The sequence below is a fragment of the Lynx rufus genome, unplaced genomic scaffold (genome assembly GCF_022079265.1).
Source record: "Lynx rufus isolate CCGP_SWC_20201006 ecotype Redwood Valley unplaced genomic scaffold, mLynRuf1.p SCAF_9, whole genome shotgun sequence".
NCBI lineage: Eukaryota > Metazoa > Chordata > Mammalia > Carnivora > Felidae > Lynx > Lynx rufus.
Window position 1 is genome coordinate 78,487,822 of NW_025814897.1, and position 18,840 is coordinate 78,506,661.

An 18,840-nucleotide genomic window follows, 5' to 3' on the forward strand; every position below is an offset into this window, starting at 1 on the left:
TCACTGATTTCTCTAATTCTTAAATCGTGCTCTTTTGCCTTAATCTCCCTCTTTTTTTCTGCTTCATTATTCTAAGTTTGTCCTCTATATCGCTGATTCTCTGTTCTGCCTCATTCATCCTTGCTGCTGCTGCATCCATCCATGATTGTAGCTCAGTTATAGCATTTTTAATTTCATTATGACTATTTTTTACTTGTTTTATCTCTGCAGAAAGGGATTCTAATCTGTTCTCGACTCCAGCTAGTATTCTTATTATCATGATTCTAAATTCTTGTTCAGACAGCTTGCTTGTATCTGGTTGGTTAAATCTCTGGCTGTCGTTTCCCTGTGTTCTTTGTTTTGGGGTGAATTCCTTCGTTTTCTCATTTTGAAGGGAGAAAAGGAATTAATGAGGTAGAAAAATTAAAATTAAAAGATTAAATTTTAAAAAAATATTAAAATTTAAAAATTAAAAATACACACACACACAACTCGAATAAATGATGCTAGGTCCTAGGTATGTTTTGGCCTGCGTGTTGAAAGTGGTTTCACAGATTAGAGGGAAAAAAAGGGCCGTGGGAGAAAAGGAAAAAAAAAGGAAATTGTTTGAGAGTTTGAAAAAATGAATACACTGAAGTAGACTAAAATGAGATGATGGGAGTAAAATAGAATTTGAAAAACTATATACAAAAGTAAAGAAGATAGTAGAAAAAATTAGAGAAAAATATTTTTAATAGAAATTGAAAGTAAAAATGAAGTTTTTCTTTTTCTGCATTAAAGAAAAAGAAAAGAAACGAAAAAGAGAGAAAAAGACAAAGACAAAAAAGGAAATGGTTTGAAAATTTGAAAAGGTAAATACACTGAAGTAGACTAAGATAAAATGATGGAAGTAAAATAGAATTTGAAAAAACTTACACCAAAGTAAAAAATATAGTAATAAAAATTAAAGAAAAATATTTTTAATAAAAATTGAAAATAAAAAGGAATGTTTTCTCTTTCTGTATTCAAGAAAAATAAAAGAAGTGTAAAAGAGAAAAAGAAAAAAAAGAAAGAAAAAAAAGGAAAGAAAGAAAGAAAGAAAATTGAATAGATGAACCTGCTAACAGATTGAAGTAGGACTGAAATTGCTTCATTTTCCCCTAGAGGTCAGACTATGTAGTGCTTTATAGTCCATAAACTAATCAGGCAGTGAGACTTCTGTTCTTAAGGAGCGAAGTTGCCCCAGTTGGGCAGGACTCAGTGTAACAGTTCTGCTCTCCACTAGATGGCGCTGCTAGCCTACTGTTGTGGTGTGTTGCAGTGCTCGTAGGTGTGTATGTGCATGTGCGGGAGCGGTGAAAATGGCACTACCCAGCTACCCAGTCTATTCTCCCAGATCAGCACTCATCCTCTGTCTTCAGCTTTTGTCCACTCCCCACTTTTTCACTCTCCGTAACCAGGTCCAGGCAGTATCTCTCTTCCAAGTTTTGTCTCAGATGCGACTGTTTTCCCCACCCCTTACTTTCAAAGGACTGCAGCTTTGACCCGTTCCGCCCCTCTGTGGGAGGGTCTCACCGAGCAATTGCCGAATGAGCAATGGCCAAATATTGGTTGCACCCAGGAACTTACATTGGACCCTGCTGCTGCCGATGCCCCAAAACTGCAGCCAGGTGCCAGCCCACCCCAGAAAAAGTTTGCAAGATGGTGTAGCAGCAGTGTTTCAGGGATTATGGAAAAGCACAACACACATCTGGCACCAGGCTTCACCCTTAAGGACCTTGCCCCAGCACCAGCAAATGTGGCCACCTTCCGGGGTCTGCTGGGACCAGGTGGCTTCGACAATCTCTACCAAATGTCCTTCCAGCAGTGGAACCACTTTTCCTTGTGTGGCCCAAGAACCTTCTGGACCCCACTGTGTTCCTAGGGATTCGCCCTTCCCACCAGAGCACCACCAGGTATTGACCTGCGGAGTTGCAGCCTTTGTACTCCCCTTGTTCACAGTCTTAATGGAATTTAAACCCTCAGTTTTCTCCTTTCTCCCTTTTTAGTTTAGTCCCTGCAGCTGTTTTCCAATTTTCCACTTTCTCTCCAGCTGCTTTTGGGGAGGGCTGCTTTTCCCGTATTCTACACCCCCCCACCAATCTCCATCCTCTCTCCACTCGCCAAAGCACCTCTCTTCCTGCTCCTTCTCGCTCCCCAAGTTCACCTCTCTGCACCACATACCTGCTGAATTCTGTGGTTCAGGTTGTGCAGATTGTTGTGTTAATCCTCTGATCAGTTTTCTATGTGTAGAGGATGGTTTAATGTTGGTCTGGCTGTATTTCATGGACGCGAAAAAAAACTTCCATGCTGTTTCGCCTTCTTGGCTCCTCCCCTCCTGTCGCAGGATTCTTTACCTCAATTCCCTGAGTTCCTTGTCTCTCCTTTTTGAAGAATGAAGAGGTGGACACAAAATAAAATGAGCATCAGGCAAACGTTTATTGGAGTATAAGATCAGAAAGGAAGAATAGTATGAAGGTCCCTTTACAGAGAGGGGGCATAGGGACTATAGGCAAAGGTCTTTTTTAATAAGGTTATGGTCACCTGCCCACACTTTCCCTTCTGCCTTATTCCTTCTCAGGTTTTGCCCTTATTGGCTGGATAACTTTAGGTAGTGGGCTGTCCATTCCTGATTGGCTCCACTCCATTTTGTGAGGAGTCAGACTATGGTCATACTGTGCCTCATACAACATAAGTTTTATGGTTTACTTATTTTAGTTAAGTATTTTGATGGTCAAATTCTGGAGGGGAACCTGAGGGGAATTAGTTGGTGTCTGTTAGAGAGTTTGCTCATGGTCAGACACTCCCAAAGTACGTGTTTTTTCCCACCCAGAGACCTCAGGTCCTAACCTTTCTTTCTCTGCCTGTATTATCTTGTCTTTCCCTATCATACTCTTACTAACAAACCAATCAGTATCTTCAAGTGAAGAAAACCTACAATTTCATTCTCTACCCCGACCCCCATAAAAAAGTGTGTATGCAGGTGTTGCAGGATTTTTTACCTCAATATCTGGGATTTGTTGTCTTGCCTCTTTGAGGAATGAAGAGATGAACATGGAATGAGCAGCAGGCAAAACTGTATTAGAGTATAAGATTAGAAAGTAAGAAAGCTCTCTTTACAAAGAGGGGGCATTTGAAGTTGAATACCCATGACAGTAGTCAAGGGTCCTTGATTTATAAGGTTCTGGTCCCCCGCCCCCACGCCACCCTCCACTTCCCTTCCTTCTTGTTGCTTCTCAGGTCCTACCCTTATTGGCTTGATAATATAGTTGCTGGGTTGTCCATTCCTGATTGCCTCATTTCCATTGTATGAGGAGTGATCTATGGACATACTGTCCCTTGTGGGTCATAGGTTTTATGGTGTACTTATTTTTAGTCAGGTCTTTTGTCAATTTTCTGAGGGAAACCTGAGGCGGAGTGGTGGTATCTGTTAACTTCTTATGAAGAACCTTGTGCCCAAGGGGGTTTCTGTGTCAGATACTCCCAGCATTGTTCCAAAATATGTGTATTTCCCCATCCAGGGACCTTAGGTCCAAACCTTTCCCTTTCTGCCTATTGAATCCTCTTTTGCTGTCATATAGGGGGACAGGGATGTACTTGAAGCAGTAGACTTAGACTGGAAGTTAACAATTGTGAGGCAGGACCAGGGGGCATCAGAATGGCTGCTGTGGTAAGTGATAGAAACACAGCAGTAGCATGAGCAGTGGCAGAGCCTGGAAAACCCAGCAAATACAATGTCACTCAGAGAGGAGAGCACATCCTTAGTATAACCACTGGGAGGAAAGCTGAGAATAAAAATGAGCAGGACAGAAAAACTGGGAAAGAAGAAGAAGAAGAAGAAGAAGAAGAAGAAGAAGAAGAAGAAGAAGAAAAGATTTGGAAATTTGAAGAACAAGACACATTTATTAAGTAAACTTCCTGATGCTTTACAGAAGAGGGAGCCCTTGAGCTGAGAAACCTGGACAGCTACTCTAAAACCTTCCTCTCACCTACTCCTAGCACTCATTTCTCACTTCTCACCTGCTGATAGCTGATATGTAGGGAAATTTACTAATAAAGGAGGGAAGTAAAGAATAGAGTGATTAGGGCAGGGATATAAACAAGAGGAAAGAATCTATATAACAATCTCTATAGTTTAGACTCTTGGATCATACAAATGTGTTACTACTCAAGAAAAAAAAAACAACGAAATAATTTCTTGAGATTAAGAATAAATGGAAACAAGTTAAGCCAGTTGCTTATCAGTTTTAAGGGTAACCACACAAAGAATGGGAATTCACAGCATACAATTTTGACTATGTATCCTTAGTGAAATGTACTGTAAGCACAGATAAAAAGGTTGATTTCATCTTAGTCAGTGATTTAATTAATAGTAGTCTTATTAGTGATTGTATCTTGAAACTGTTTCCTTTATATAATGAGATAAAGCAATTAAGTATATTAATTATTTTGAGTCCCGATTTTCAGTGCTAGAGAAGGTAGATATAATTCAAAAACAGAAAACTCAAATAATTTAAGTGAACCCCCTGTTATACTAAAATTGAATTGTATTTATCAGTGTGAATTCATTATTTTAAAACACATCTTCTAAGTATCTTCTAACTATGCACCCAGGTCTGAAAGCAATGTCATTCCAACAGTGAGCTTATCTAAGCCTAGTGTTTGATTCCTTCGTGCCATTCTAAAAGGCACTAAAAGGAACTAGAGTTCCATAGAAAAATAACTGATTCCCAATCTGGGGAAAGGAGAGTACAAAGGTGCCTAGGATGTTTTTTGTGAATGGAAAGTTCCAAAAAATCTGTAGAGTTGTGTCAAAAATGACACCAGATCCTGCTTGAAGCCATGTACATTGACCAACATTGTAGATGATTTGAGCATCCAAAAAATGATTGCAGTTAATAAAAATATATTATATCTCTATACAAATACAATTATTGACAGGATTTGAGGAGAAAGAATGAGAGAGTAAGAGAGGAGAGAGACAATAAGCCAGAAATAAAATTTGTCAGTTGGAGGTGGGTTTTTGTGTCAGTCCCCTGTTCTGTGCCAACTCTGTCTGGTCTTCTCAGTTGTCTCAATATCTGAAGCCCCCTTGTCCACTTCTTTTGTCTCAGCCACGTTGGTGACCAACTCCATGGGCACACGAGCCCACAGCAGCTCACAATTTTTTTGTGTTCTATGCCTCTTGCCTCCTGCCCTGGAGCTTTTCTACTGGCACAGAATCATTAGACATTGTAAGACTTGCTTGGTCTCATGTCAACAGTAAGTCTTAAATGATGAGAGATGGAAGCTGGTGGGTAAATTATCTCTTTTACCTGTTGGATAGATGGTCTGAGACAAAGTAGTTTACTTGGCGTCTCAAAAACCAAACAAACTAGCAGTCAGCTTACTCATGCCAAACAGTAGCCAGTTTGATAATTCACATACTATGCTCTCCCTCTTTCCCTACCTAAGTCCCCTTTTCCAACACCCTTGCTTCCCTTAGATGGCACATCATAGTAAACTAGCAACCTATTAACTGTGTGTAAAACTTTTTTTTCTAGAATCTAGATCAAGACACATTTAAACAAACTCCTGTTCTTGTAATTTGGTTTCAAAGAGAAATGACTTAGAATTTTTACTGCTTTTTGTAATAGGGACTGTATTTCTGGTAAATAAATAGCCCAATAAATGAGAAAAAAGAAAGCTTTATATGATAAAACATAATAGTAAATGTAAATAAACTATAAACATTAGAAAATTATCATGCTGCAACCTCGGTGAAAATTACAATCAATGTTAAAATGATTTACTATCTTATTGATGGGGATTTAGAAATTTACAAAGTAACACCATGGGGATTTTTTTCAGAAAGGGAAATATAACTGTATATAACTAAGAAATCATTCAGTTACCACTTTTTTTTAAAAAAATTTTAATGTGTATATATTTTTGAGAGAGACACAGATTGCAAGTGGGGCGGGGGGGGGGGGACAGAAAGGGAAGGAGACAGAATCTGAAGCAGGCTTTAGGCTCTGAGCTATCAGCACAGAACCCAATGTGGGGCTCCAAGTCACGAACTGTGAGATCATGACCTGAGCCGAAGTCGGATGCTTCACTGACTGAGCCACCCAGGCACCTGTCATTCAGTTACCACTTCAACCCAGCAATCAACTTTAGCAATGCAAGGATTTTACCCAAGCCAGGTACAAAATATATTTTTGAGATAAGTGCTGAGTTTTTTATATCAACAGGCTATTAGATAATATTAGGGAATTAGTATCTTTAATGCATTTCACCCAAAATAACACATTTGGGCCCTTTCACAGGATCTGGTCATATGGACCTATTCTGGGTTTCTAGGAAAAAGAAAAGAAAGAATACTGATGATCACTAGTAATGTCTTCCACAATGATATCAAGTTTCCCTATCAATAAATATGGATATAAGCATTTAATTTTGGTCCACTTTAATGTAATTTGGTAAATTGCATGAGGATGTCTGGAGCTGTGGGCAGGCATAGACCAGGTGGTTGAACCTGGTCTAAGGAAGATATTCAGTGCTATACCAACTTTGCCAAAATGTAATCTGAACATACTCTTACTCAAAGTGAAGGATGAGGATCACTTGGGTAGCGCAGTCAGTTAAACATCTGACTTTGGCTCAGGTCATGATCTCATAGTTCGTGAGTTTGAGTCCTGCATAGGGCACTGTGCTGGCAGTGCAGAGCCTACTTGGGATTCTCTCTCTCCCCCCTCTTTCTGCTTGTATTCTTCTCACATTCTTTCTCTTTCTCAAAAGAAATACATAAACTTAAAAAAAAAGTGAGGGATGAATGTATAGTTCAAGCCTACTTAATGGCAACATGGCTCATAATCTTTATCCCTTCTTTTTTTTCTTTTTTTAAATGTTTATTTATTTTGAGAGAGAGAGAGAAAGCAGGGGAGAGGCAAAGAAAGAGAGGGAGGAAGAGAATCCCAAATAGGCTCCATGCTGTCAGCACAGAGCCTGACTTGGGGCTCAAACCCATGAGCCATGAGATCATGACCTGAACCAAAATCAAGAGCTGGTTGCTTAACCAACTGAACCACCCAGGCATCCCAATACTTATCCCTTCAAAAAGCAATAAACAAGCATTATGAGCCTGGTGCATGACATCCTAGAGTCAAGGCTGAGGTGACCAAAAGTGAGAGCAGAACTGGCAGTGAGATCCTTGTAGGTAGGGCCAAGATAGCTGAGATACAAGTCCACAAAATGGGCAGCCTACATAGTAGCTGGGAATCCAGAGCCAGATGCCCATGGACAGATAAATAAATAGATTAGTACAGCCGTGTAGTGGACTGTCATAAATCAGAGGCATATGTGAAATACTATGGATGAATCTCAGTAACATGATGGTGAGGGAAAAAAACAAATTCCCCAATACTGCATGCCGGATGACACTCTATGATCAAGCACAAAGTCAAGAAAACCCAAGAAAAATATTGTTTCCATTTCCTTATTATGTCAGAGAGCTATAAAACAACAACAACAACAACAACAACAACAACAACAGGCAAGTGACAAATACACATAGTTACTTGTGGGGGCTGCAGTAAGATGGGACAAGGAGGAATATTGGATACATTTAGGTAATCAGTAATGATTATCTGAAACTGTGTTCATTTATTAAACAAAATAAAACAATGTCATGTAAGAACTGAAGAACTAAGAATAAAACTTAATCCAACTCTATGTACCTAGGCTCTAAAAGATTAACTTATCTCTCACATTTGAAAGTCTTATTAAATGAATAATTTGTTTCCAAATTAAAAAAAAGTATTAGTGATCTCAGTGTTAATTCCTGTGATATTCTTGCAGCACAATAAAATGTTAACATGTGAAACAATTCTTAACCTGAAGGATAGGATTTAGGAAACTTTCAGAACCCTACATCTCTATGGAAACAAAGCAGGGAAAAGAAATATATGTGCCTGCCTTTTATTTTCTCCTTTGTTGAGAAAAGGCTTCAATGAAATAAATATTAAAACTATTAAAAATAGAGTAATATGTGTTTGAACAAAAATGTTTGAATTAAGTTAATATTATTACCTCTCTAAAGAGTAGCTATGCATTAGTTATGTTGCTATTTTCCTCTTTTTTCCATGTTGGCTAAATGAGCAGACCTTAAAGTGAAGATATATATACCCAGTGAACATGATTTACATTTTACTATGGACTGATCTGGGTCTCCTCAAAATTCTTATCTGAAGCTCTAACCCCCAGTTAGAATGCATTTGGGAATTGGACCTTGAGGGGGTAATTAAAGTTAAATGAGGGTATAACAGTGAGGCCCTAATCCAACAGGGATGGTTCCCTTATAAGAAGAGGATGAGACAACAGAGCTCTCTCTCTCTGCGATGGGAGGGCACAGTGAGCAGGCAGTCATCTGCAAGCCAGAGAGATTTCCACAGGACCTGACCATGTGGGCACTCTAATCTCAGACTCTCAGCCTCGTGAACTGGAAGAAAATAAATTTTCTGTGATGGCAGTGTAGCTGACTAATACACATATTTATAATAATTGAAACATTGTGTGTTTTGCTATAATTATGCTATAATTCTTAGAAATATGAGAGTGTTTTTTTGTAGCAATAGAAGGAGGTGAAAAAGGTATATAATCATAATAATGATAAATCCAAAGCCATTGCTTATTGGTGTAAGATCAAGAAGTAACAATATACCCTAATTATTTAGAAACATGAAGTAAATTCCAAATGAATTTGAAGAGAAGGAAATTCCAAACTTCTCAGAAGAGAAGTGAAAATGTTGCATCTGGGGAGATGGAAATGAGTGGGGAGGCAGAAAAAGATGTAGGACTGTGTTGGGGAAGACGAATTTCCTCTGCCTTTCAAGATCCTTCTGGCTGGAGTTAGAATCAAATTGACATGAGACAGATTAACAGGAGAAAATCAAATTTAATAGTGTTCCTATAGGAACACAAACATGGAAATTCTAAAGACAGGCAATAAGGAGAAGTGTAGGATCTGAGGAATACAAAGAAGAGAAAGACCATTAGCATGAACTTGAAAGATGTTTAGAAAACAAAAGTGTCCTATTATGCAGATAGGTTTCTTATACAAAGAGGTATCTCTGTTAATAGCTCTCTCGCTGGTAAAGCAGGCAGTTATGGGTAAAGAGATTTTTCTGGATCTGTTGGGTTTGGATTGTTTTTAACTCAAAGTGTTCATACCAAAGTTGGCCATCTTGGGGTGGCCTGGCCCTGGCCCTCAAAATACAAGTTTTCAAATAGAACATAAAACGACTTTAATCTCCAAGTTATATATATGTGAAATTTTAATAAATAATACAAATGAAGTGTGTGTGTGTGTGTGTGTGTGTGTGTGTAGTCTGAATTGAAGTGGCTTATTTTGTAGGTGTGTCTAATCTGGATCTTAAGAAGTAAGCAAAGCCAAAATGCCACAAAAACTGTAGTTTCTTTTTCCCAAAACTTAATTTATGAAAATCTGAAGACTGGATTCAGATGCTCTGTCACCTGCTTTCCCAAAGTTTAAGATCTAATAGGGAAAAGTGAATATGCTTCCCATTTGACTTCAGTTGTCCTCCCACACTGTGGCAAGAGGATATAAAGTCCTAATTACCCCAGGCCTCAGTCACGTACTTTGTTTTGGAGCTGTGTATGGTGGCATCCTCCCCAGATATTAAGGACCAAGAGTGAGTAGGGAAGTATCTATGAAAGAAAACAGGGATGAATGGATATGGGTGGCCAAACTAAAAAAAATTAGATATAACCAAATGTCAATTATAAAATCAAAATTTGGTATGTTCACAATGAAATGTCAGCTGACCCTTGCTCCCATGTAATAATGGTGTTATCAATATGGGCATGCAGATTTAGCATTTTAAAACTCTTTTCTGTTTTTTATTTTATATATTTAAACATTTGCTAAATTCAATCACAACTACTACATTAGTGACTCTGAATCATTTCAGCATGACTATAGTTTGGTATATCACTGCTGCTTGCTTAAAATATCAAAGTATTCCATTATTGGTATAACTCAAGGTTTTTGTGTCTTTTTAACCTTACTCAAGTCCCATCCTCATGTATTTCTAATATTTTACTGCTTTTCTTAACTAATTCAAATATTTTTCCAGCACTTTAATAGCTTAAAGTAGAAACAAATTAAATGTTTAGATTTAATAGCTTTGGTATTTTAACTGAATGGAATATTATACAACTCTTAAAATTATAATTCTGAATATTTTGGAAGATATATATACATATTACGTTATAACATTAAAGAAATAAAGAAGTATGCAACATAGCTATTATATAAGGTACATTATGTACACCTCGATGAAGGAAAAAATTAATTCACAAAACAGACAAAATGTCTTGATGGATGCTAGATTAAAAAGAATTGTTTCTCTATAGTTTTCTTCAAAATTGGTGATAACACACCTATGCTAGAAATTTTTAATGCTCACACATATTGATTATCTGTTCCTACGGGACAGTTGAGAGGCATATATTTCTCAGTCTTTTTGTAGCTAGGTGGGATCATATGATTGGTTTTGGCCAATGGCTTGTGATAGCAATAACATGTGACATTTCCATGCTGAAACCCTTATTTACAGAGGTGAGCCCTTGCCGCAATCTTTTGTCCCTTATCAAACAGATCAGAGAGGAATTTTCATGTTAAGATAGAGCCAGGGGACCTAAGCAGCCTGGGTCACACAGTTACTTTATGGATGACAGGACAGTTGCCCTGCTGAGTCCTGCAGAACCACTGTGCACTTTGTACACATGATAAATAAATCCTTGTTGGGTTGTGTTTTATTTGTTTAAGCAATATAAGCTAGCCTGCCTGAATTCACACAGTTTTAAAACAGAAAAGTTACAATGACGAAAATATTTGATAACCAAATGATAAAAAAAATCTTTTACATGCTTAACTCAAGTGAATAGAAATCACAATTAAAATTGTCCTGAGGTTTAATACACATTTAGAAGTGAAACAGATTAATTTTCTACTGAATAATATTAATTTGAATTTATTTTATAATTTCTTGAAGGCTGGCTTGATTGCTTCCTGGTACATTCTTTGTGTTTACCAGCTCTTCTGTGACTCATATGATTATTCATAAAAAGTAACCATAATTTTATTTGATTCTGACTGAAATTCAGTTCTTGATGTACACGTTCATTCATCTATTCTTTTGTAAGTGTATCAACATAGTTTAATTGAAAACTTTCCATATATCAGATACTATTGTAAGTACTAAGAATATAAATGGTAACAATAACCATAGGTACATTTAATAACTACATTTTTAATTTTAGACATTATTTTTGGCCTTTTATCTGATTTAATCCTCACATATTATGATAAGCCTAAGTACTATTCTAATTTTAGATAAGAACCTGAGGTCCAAGAATTCAAATAACTTGCATGAGGTCATGCAGACAGTAGGAGGCAGAACTAGGATTCAAATCAATGTCTGAACCCAACATCTGGACTCTTTCCCTCAATCTACGAGACCATACACCCCAGTTGGCTGGGTACATTTATTGCTCTACCGTAATTTCAAATAGAATGCTCTGTCCTCTTCTAAAGTGTCCTGGTTTAGAAGATAAAATATATGGTCACCCTACTCATGGCCTACGGCATCACAAGGCCCCTACTCACAGGGTAGACAGAGTTTAAGTATGTCCAGAGATGTTTTAAAGAGTGATCATATATGAAAGTGAAATTCCAAGTCCAGTAAACCTTCCTAGCTCGTTATTGTCCTATGGAGCAGTTAAAATCTAAACAGAAAAGGGCATTTTAGGAAAAGCAAAAAACAGGGCAGTGGGGGAGCTACACATATAGAAATTCAGCGTCAGTCAGGTGATGCCAACAAGGAGCAAAACTGGGCTATTTTGCTGTTAAGAAGGCAAACAACTGTATCCATAATATTCAATTATTTATGACTTTTCCCAGCGTGCTTATTCACTAGATTATGCAAGAGTACTCAGATGGTCAGCCAGGGTAAGACAGATAAATAGAAAAGTACAAGATATCGCTTGAGAAGAATAATGTCACTGCTAAATAAGGATAATCAGTCCTTGAACATCACACTCAGTGCATTTGTGAACCAACATGTAGATCATGAAATGCAGTGCAGGTTTATTTTGTAGCTCTGGGCATCCGTCATGGTGGGCTTCTTTGTCAGATTATAAATCAATTCCATAGCACTAGCTTGAGATTAATGAGTGTCTCATGGAAAATGACTCAGATTTACATGGATTTATGAAACAGAATCTACCTTATTTTCAAGTAATTGACATGACTGTTCCTATCTCTTTGGATATCCAGTGGAACATCAGGAGAGGAAGCATACTAACCAGAAACAGTCCATGAAAAAAAAAATTGTTTTGATGCTAACAGATACCCAATGCCTTTCAAATGCAGTTTGTTCCTTGATGGCATTATTCAGAAAAATATATCTCAATCTGTCTGATCACTTTATATCAATTTTGAAGTGCAAGAACACTTTGCATCATTGAAATGAAAGACTTTGAATCCCTTTCCTTCTGAGATTTGAGAAGGATGCAAAGCATTAGCCTACGTAATGAGAACAAATTATGTTATTACCAGGCAATATTTGAAAATGTGAAGTAGCTCATGCTTAAAATTGGTGAATTAAACATAAGTAGTATTTTCTACACTGTTTGTAATTAAACTATTTATCCAATAAAAGCACCATAATTAAAGACAAGAAAGACATATCTTAAGGTCATATCGTTTATCAATCTATCTGAACTACTGAGATGAATTCTTGTATCTCTAGAGATATGTACAGAAGAAAACCACATAATTTTCATTTTAGAAACATGGAAAGATATTTTATATTTTACTTGACTGAACTCTAGTTATGATCCAATTTATGCTCACAATTTTGCTGAATAAATGAAAGAATAAAGGAAAGGAATGAGGAAGGGAGGGAGGAAAGAACTGTAAGAAATAGTTTGTAGTGCAAAGATGCAAACAATTCCGGTTTCATATCTTGGATTTTCTTAGAAGTTATGGAACATGGAGAAAAAAATGTTTAGCATCATTAATAGTGATCTCATCTATGAAATAAGAGACATACCATTTAGAGCTGTTGGGATGACAGGAGGAACATCTATGAAAACATAAACTAATTTTCAAAATGCATCAACAATATAATGAGCTAATATAAAATTGTAATATTATTTGGATTGAGTTCTTTTAAATATGATGTCTAAGGCAAAGAAGGAAATAATCCTAAATAAGTCACAGAGATGAAAAGTACAGCATAAGGAATATAGTTAATAATATTGTAATAGTGTTACAATAATAACATGGTAATATTAATTACAATTGATACTAATTGTATTATGTATACTAATATTATCTGTATGGTGACAGATGATGACTACACTTACCTTGGTGAGTATTGAGTAATGTATAAAATTGTCCAATCAATATGCCGTGCACCTAAAACTAACATTACATTGTATGTTAATTATACTTCATCTTTTTTTAAAAAAAGAAGGAAATAGTCTTATGCTTCTACACCAAGGTCAGCCCACATCTGGAGGATTGACGCTTATATTTGCCAGCAAACATTAAGTGGAATATTGTTAGTCAGGAGTTGCTGAGGGGATAGTGAGGGCCCTCGCACCCATGACGTTTGAAAATGGTCAAAATAAATATAGATATTTAGATTTTACCTGGCATAACTTAGAGTGAACACATTTGTCTTTAAATAGGTAAAAGGCTGAGGTGCCTGAGTGTCTCAGTCAGTTAAGCATCTGACTTGGTTTCAGCTCAGGTCATGATCTTATGCTTCCTGGGTTTGAGCCCCACATCTGGCTCTGCACTGACAGAATGGACCTGCTTGGGATTCTCTCTCTCTCTCCCTCTCTCTCTCTCTCTCTCTCTGCCCCTCTCCCGCTCATTCTGTCTCTCTCTCTGTCTCTTTCTTTCAAAATAAGTAAATACACTTTAAAAATAAATAAATACGTATTTAAAAGGATTTCACAATCAGTACAAGTGAAGATTTGGGCAATGTTCTAGGAGTAAGATTTAGATTAATCATTGTAAGTAACATCATTATTATTCTTTGACCCATTAGAATTTCTCTACATTAATCCAGACAAATACTTTCAATTTTTGAATGTCTTTCAAAGATATTAGAAAGAAGCCTTTCTAAGAGCCTAGGTAGAGGTGTGTCCAAATGTTTGCAGATGGGAAAATGATATCTAGAACCACATAGTAAGTTTAACCCTTCTTTTTAGAAGTTACAGGAAAAACAGCTGTCAAAATATCATATAGGTTAAAACAAACCAAAGCAATAAAATCCAGTCACTCAGTACTCAGATTCCCCTCTGTTCTTGTATCCTTTGGCCTGTCATGGAGGAGATCTAATTCCATTGTTTTCCATTTCCACTTGAAATTTAGAATCTAAAATAAAGCCAGATCGGTTGTACTTGTGTTGAAAAGGGGCTTGAAGTTAGCTTCCCAGGAGCAATGACAATGTGGCTACTTAAGTAAAATATCTAGTTATTTGATGCTGGTTGTATGACAGTCACCAAATGATATTGGTTCAGTGACAAGAGGGAGAACACAACTGGCATTTGGCCAATCATATTCTACACTGATGTCAACAGAGAACAAGATCATCACAGAGCACTATCAGCTCATTTGGTTCATTGTACACAGCACAGATGTCCTCTCTGACTTTTCTCCTGTTATTCCCTCTTAAAAAACTAACTCTTAAAGCTCCACTTTGCTTATCTGGCTACATACGTGTACTTTAACATTATAAATTCATTCTCCCTTGCGCTTGAGTGCACAGCTAAAGTGCACTCTCTCTTTTAATTAGGGGTGATGGCATATGCCTCATTCTGACTGACGGAATGGAGTGGGAGTGGCAAAGCTCTGCATTTTGGGGGAGTAATGCACCGCCGAATAACCACATAAAGGAAGACCTTGCTCATCTGAATCACACTTGGGCAAACTGTATGTGAGCAACAGATTTCTGTTGCATTGAAATCTTAAATAAATGGCCCAATTTTTTAGCAGCTGAGGTATAACAAGTCCACATGGCATTCAAGACCACTTCCAGTGTATCAGCCTTTTATCCTCTTGCACAACATTTTGTTTGGCAGCATATTTTCTAGCTATAGTAGTCTGCTCTTTATTTCTCATTCTCTGAAGTGATTTAATCCTCCCTGTCCTTATGTTGCCTTTTGTCAAGTATACATACCTTTTCATGGACTCTGCTTAAGTGCTTGGAAAACTCCTACTCGGTCTTCTTTAGAAACTTTCCAGAGTTAGTAGTGAAGACCATTATTTCCTACAAATACTTGCACAGCACCTTTTGCACACCTATTATGGATCTTATATCTAGCTCACCAATAGTTCTTGGATGAAGACCCAGCAGTGAGTATGTGTCAATTAAAATTTGAGAAACGCAATCAAGAACATACAGGGAGCTCTTATATGTATTATTATTGTTGTTTAAGTGTTTACTTATTTATTTTGAGAGAGACTGAGAGAGAGAGAGACTGTGCATGAGTGGAAGAGGGACAGAGAGAGGGGGATAGAATCTCAAGCAGGCCCCTTGCTGTCAGTGCAGAGCCCAACGTGGGGCTCGATCTCACAAACCATGAGATCATGATCTGCACTTAAATCAAGAGGCAGACGCTTAACTGACTGAGCCACCCAGGCTCCCCTATTCTGATATATTTTAATAATAAACTTACCTATTGGTTTTCTGTTGTCCCAAATTTCATCCATTGAGATTCTGATACTGTACTTCCTTATGTCTAGATAATCCAGGACAATAGAAAGTACATTACTGCCTAGGCCCAGAGAAAGAGAAAGTAAATATTAAACAAAATCAGGATCTCAAAGAGATATTTGTTCACCCATATTCACTGCAGCATTATTCACAATAACCAAAAGGTGTAAACTATCCAAGTACCCATCGATGGGTTGATGGGTGGGAAAAAAATGTGATACATACATATGATTGAATATTATTTAATCTTAAGAAGGAAAATCTGACACATCTTACAACATGGTTGAAACTTGAGGACATTATGCAAAGTGAAATAAGGCAATCACAAAAGGACAAATACTGTATGATTTCTATTTATACAAAGTACCCAGAGTAGTCAAGGTTATAGAGACAGAAAGTACAATAGTGATTATCAGGGGCAGGGGTAGGGGAGAATAAGGAGTTATTGTTTAATGGGTGTAGAGTTTTAGCTTTACAAGATGAAAAGAGTTATGGGGATGGCTGGTGATGATGGTTGTACAACAATGTGAATTTACTTAATACCACTGAACTGTATACACTTGCAAATGAATAAGATGGTAAATTCTATGTTATGTAATATTTTATTTTTATTGTCTTTAATTTTAATTCCAGTATAGTTAACATACAGTGTTATATTACTTTCAGATATATAATATAGTGATTCAACAATTCCATACATCACCCAGTGCTCATCACAGCAAGTGCCCTCCTTAATCCCTACCACCTATTTCACCCATCGCCCAACCACCTCCCCACTGGTAACCATCAGTTTATTCTCTACAGTTAAGAGTCTGTTTCCAGGTTTCTCTCTCTCCTTCTATTTCTTTTTTCCTTTGCTCACTTGTTTTGTTTCTTAAATTCCATATATATGGTATTGTTTGTCTTTCTCTAACTCGCTTATTTCACTTAGCATTATACTCTAGCTCCATCCATGTTGTTGCAAATGGCAAGATTTTATTTCTTTTTATGGCTAAATAATATTCCATTGCATATATATATATATATATATATATACACATATGACATCTTTTCTTTTTTTTTTAATTTTTTAAAATGCTTTAGTTATTTTTGAGACAGAGAGAGACAGAGTGTGAGTAAGGGAAGGGCAGAGAGAGAGGGAGGCACAGAATTTGAAGGAGGCTCCAGGTTCTGAGCTGTCAGCACAGAACCTGATGCGGGGCTCAAACTCACAAGCCACAAGATCATGACCTGAGCCGAAGTCGGATGCTTAACTGACCGAGCCACCCAGGTGCCCCTACACCATCTTTTCTTTAGCTATTCATCTATCAATGGACACATGGTCTGCTCCATAGTTTGACTATTGTAAATAATTCTGCTATAAGCAAAGGGGTGCATGTATCCCTTCATATTAGTGTTTTTGGATTTTGGGGGCAAATACCCAGTAGTGCAATTCCTGGATCTAGGATAGTTTTATTTTTAATTTTTTGAGGAACCTCTTTTATACAATTTTCCACAGTGGCTACACCAGTTTGCATTCCCACCCAGAGGGCACTAGGGTTCCTTTTTCTCCACATCCTTGCCAACACTTTTTTCTTGTGTTTTTGATTTAAGCCATTCTGACAAGTGTAAGGTGATATCTCATTGTGGTTTTGATTTGCATTTCCATGATGATGAATGATGTTGAACATCATATAATGTGTTCATTGGCCATCTGGATGTCTTCTTTGGAAAAAAAATATCTGTTTATGTCTTCTGCTCATTTTTAAATTGAATTATTTGTTTTTTGATGTTGTATTGTATCGGGTCTTTATATATTTTGGATACTGTTTATCAGATATGTCATTTGCAAATATCTTCCCCCATTCAGCAGGCTGCCTTTTAGATTTGTGATTGTTTCCTTCAATTTGCAGAAGCTTTTTATTTTGATGAAGTCCCAATAGTTTATTTTTACTTTTGTTTCCCTTGCCTCAGGAGACATATCTAGGAAAATGTTGCTACAGCCAGTTTCAGAGAAATTATGACCTGTGCTCTCTTCAAGGATTTTTATTGTTTTGGGTCTCACATTTAGGTCTTTAATCCATTCTGAGTTTATTTTGTGTAGGGTGAAAGGAAGTGGTTCAGTTTCATTCTTTTGCATGTTGCTGGACAGTTTTCCCAACACCATTTGTTGAAGAGACTTTTTCCCATTGTATATTCTTGCCTCCTTTGTCAAAGATTAATTCACCATATAATTGTGGAGTTATTTCTGGACTTCCTATTCTTTTCTACTGATCTATGTGTTTATTTTTATGCCGGTCCCATGCTGTTTTGATCACTATAGATTTGTAGCGTATCTTGAAATCTGGGATTGTGATACCTCCAGTTTTGTTTTTCTTTTTCAAGATTGCTTTACTAAATTCATTTCTCAGTTCTAGTAGTTTTTTTGGTAGAGTCTTTAGGGTTTTCTCTTTATAGTATTATGTCATCTGCAAATAGTGAGAGTTTTACTTCTCAGCTTTACTTCAATTTGGATGCCTTTTATTTCATTATATTGTTTAATTGCTGTGGCTAGGACTCCCAAAACTATGTTGAAGCAAAATTGTCAAAATGGACATCCTTGTCCTTTTCCTGACCTTAGGGGAAAAGCTCTCAGTTCTTCATCTTTGAGTATGATGTTGGCTGTGGGATTTTCATATATGGCCTTTGTTATGTTGAGCTATGTTTCCTCTAAGCCTCCTTTGTTGAGGGTTTTTATCATGAGTGGGTGTTGTACTTTGTCAAATGCTTTTTCTGCATCTATTGAAATGAGCATATGGTTTTTATCCTTCCTCTTATTCATGTGACATGTTACACTGATTGTTTGGTGAATATTAAGCCAGTCTTGTATCCCAGGAATAAATCCCTTTTGATCATGGTGTATGATTTTTTTAATGTGTTGTTGGATTCGGTTTGTTAATATTTGTTGCGGATTTTGGCATCTATATTTATGAGAGATATTGCCCTCATTCTGTTTCTTTTTAAACATGCGTCCTTATCATTTGGCATTTTCTGTATTCCTTACTTTCTCTATATTCTCCCATCCAAC